This window comes from Solanum pennellii, chromosome 12 (assembly GCF_001406875.1).
Source record: "Solanum pennellii chromosome 12, SPENNV200".
Classification (NCBI taxonomy): domain Eukaryota; kingdom Viridiplantae; phylum Streptophyta; class Magnoliopsida; order Solanales; family Solanaceae; genus Solanum; species Solanum pennellii.
The window spans coordinates 78,586,024-78,589,221 of record NC_028648.1 but is presented as its reverse complement, the minus strand read 5'-3'; the positions used below and the strand labels follow the sequence as shown (position 1 = coordinate 78,589,221).

The following is a 3,198-nucleotide window of genomic DNA, read 5'->3' as shown; positions in this document are numbered from 1 at the left end:
CAAGAGGAAGACATGGATCAAGGCTAAAAAGGGAGTTACCGGTGTCAACCGTGGCCACACTACCCATCCCGGTTCGTGTGATATTTATAAAAAAATGATAAATAATCTTAAGAATGGGAAGAAATCGTCATACAATAGTCTTGTTTAAGGTGAGCCCATGTATCTAAAGACTAGTAAAAATCATTTATCTTATGAATTGAGTACCTACCAACTAGCCATGAAAACCACATGATGTCAAGTGTTTAAATGTAAGACAATCCGAACAAGAGTTACTATGGTTATTTTTCAAGTAATCATAGAGGGGATCTTATATATGCTCAAAGGGAGGAAATTCATGAGACAACAGATATTGAGGAAGAAGCAATTGCAATCAAAAAGATCATTTATCATTGTGTTTCTATGAGCCTCAATAAGATGATTTTTAATATTGATTCTTTAGACATTATTCGAGTTCTTTTTTAAATTTGGGAGATTCTGTGGCAGATTTCAACTATAATAAGACACATTAAGTATCTAGCTTAGTTATGTCAAGTGAGACTTCAACATGTTTTCAGAAAGGAAATTCATTAGCAAATTAAATTACTAATGTAGCCTTTGAAAGGGTTGGACAACAATGATTTTTTCAAGCTTCCGTAAACTTCCAAGCAACGAAAGGAAGATTATTAACTTAGAAAAACCGCTAATACCTAATTTGAGAATACACCCTAGAGAAATAAAGCAGAATGAAAACATAGAGGAACACAATTTAATTATTACATGATATTAAAAGTAGTATATATTATGAAAATGGGGGAGTTTCAGAAGATTTGAAACAAGAAGCAATTTGGCTAAATATTCATAAACAACTGAAGATTTCTTTTCAATTATTCAAAACTCACTGTTACTTCTTTAGTTATAAAAAAATGAGTCACTTTATAGAATGTCATCAGAAAGGAAAAACCTGAAGAATCAACGACCAACTCTTTTTTGGATTCCACATAGAAAATGCAGCATCAAGTTTCACTGGAGGAACATATCCAACCAAATCATCTCTCTCCTGACAAAAAGAAGTTTATTGGTTAGAATTAGACGATAAAGACATCAAGGCGTTTTTATTTTTTTTGAAAAAATAGCACTCACCTGGCCCTGCTTAGATCTAGAAATGTGATTAGGAATGACAACAGACATGGGAAGAAGAAATGAGATAACATTAGCTACTAACAAGGAATTGAGAGCCAGACCACAAGACTAGGCACTTTTACAAGAACTATCTTAGGAAACCACTAGACCACCAGATTAAGTCTCCATCATTGAAATGGAGGAAGTCGGAAATTGAGGGAAAGAAATGAAGAACAAAATAAAAAAACATACCTCTACAAGCTAAGCAAAAATGATATTAGAAAGAACAAGAAAAAGGGGTTAAGGACCCAAAGCTCCAAGCAGCAATATGAAGGACAAGGATGAGGAGCACAAATTTATGAACCCTTATTTTTAGGGTTTTTTTATAAATACCTAAAGGTTCATTTTAATGGGCTGGGCTATTTCTTTTTGGGCTAATCCTAATTTTGGATTGGCCCATGCTTGTACATACTTTATTAATGAATAAAAAGATTTTGATGCTCCAAATTTTCTTTTTTAAAAAAAATCAAATGCTTATAAATTTTAAACATAATTCAGAAAAAATATTTTATAATAATGCAAGATATCTAACTTAACAATAGATATAAAAATTATACCAAAATCAATATTTTTATACCCTTCTTCTAACCAATCAAACTCATATTTAAATGCAACATCTATGCAAGAAATTAATATGTATATATTATATTTAATCTATATCATATTTGGATCCTTTAACATATTCTAATCACGATTTTAATTTTGAAGCTTTTGAAATTATGGTTAATCTAGGATTAATAGTGATAATTACACATGAATTTATTAATTTGCATGCACATGTAGATATATTTTTATAAATACTATTTAGCTTACAATAAAAAAGAATATATCTGAATTTAGACATGTTTGTATGAAAGTTATCCTTTTTTTTTATCATTACATGTCAGACACTAAATCGAATCAAGTAAAATTCCTAAAGTATTATTTTATGATCCAATAACTTGTGCAGATTCAATATAATTACTGATATTATTCCTCAATTTCAAATTAAACCTTCTCATATACAAATGCTCCTTAAATAATTGCAATATAATGAAAGCAAGGATTCATGTATTTTCTATACTATGAAACAACTTCCTTTTCAACATATGTGTTCTTTGACAATTTAGAGTTCTTATTACATTAGTTGTTGCTGTTATTTGTAATATATTAAATTGTTTAGAGTTTAATTTCTGAGTTAATTAAAGACAAATACTTAATTGAAAGAGATATTATATATACTATTTATTCTAAGTTTAGGAGAAATTGGTCAAAAGTCCTCCTAATCTATATTCGAATTTTTAGCTATACATACACTTTAGCTTTACGGAAGTCGTATCACCCACCTCAACTTTTAATAACTGTAATAATTATCTCTCTAAACGCTTAGTTTACAATGTGAGTGTATTTCACTCTCAGAAAGTGAACATCAAAATCTATAACTAAAACTTTATTCTTAATATTTTTTCAATAAATATATGTGTTTTTTATTATTTTGTTTAAGGCCACAAGGTCAAAAGGACAATTTTATACATTTGACATAATTTTAATTTAGGACCATAAAATTCAAAAATCTTCTTAATTTATTTAAATTCCGTGTCAAGTCAAACCAGGTCATTCTTTATGAAACGGAGGGAGTATTATCTTTGAAATACATCGATATTCGATTTGGAAATTTTTGTTTTATTGTGAACTCCAAAAATTATTGTTGCTCTCCCATTATGGAACTAGCTTGAAAAAAAAAGTCAACCAGCGTTGGGCCCACAAGATAGTGCCATGTAGGCCGAAAAGGGGTAGAAAATTATTAATAAAATAAGTTCAAGGGGATAATAGGACCTTAATATAGTATAAGTGTGTCTCTTATATTTCGGGCATAGGTTGAAGGGTACTTATTTATTATCCCTTTATTAAATGCTAAGTTTGTAACCATTGATTTGTTGCATTGACAGTATTTCCTGTATTGCTTTTTTGTGTTTATGTTTAAAGCAATATCTATCTATCTATCTATCTATCCATCCATCCATCCATCCATCCATCCATCCATCCATCCATCCATCCATC

General features: G+C 29.8%; 1 long non-coding RNA gene across 3 annotated transcripts in view; it reads right to left on the bottom strand.

The window, feature by feature from the left end:
* LOC114075185 overlaps positions 1-3,198 on the bottom strand; it is an 8,764-nt gene continuing 5,566 nt past the window's right edge. For 2 of the 3 annotated variants that reach the window (XR_003575580.1, XR_003575581.1), the window contains one exon: positions 1-1,036. This is a non-coding gene — a long non-coding RNA (uncharacterized LOC114075185). Of the gene's footprint in view, positions 1,037-1,119; positions 1,136-1,350; positions 1,583-3,198 lie in introns of those variants that run through there. The other variant, XR_003575582.1, reaches the window with a different exon arrangement.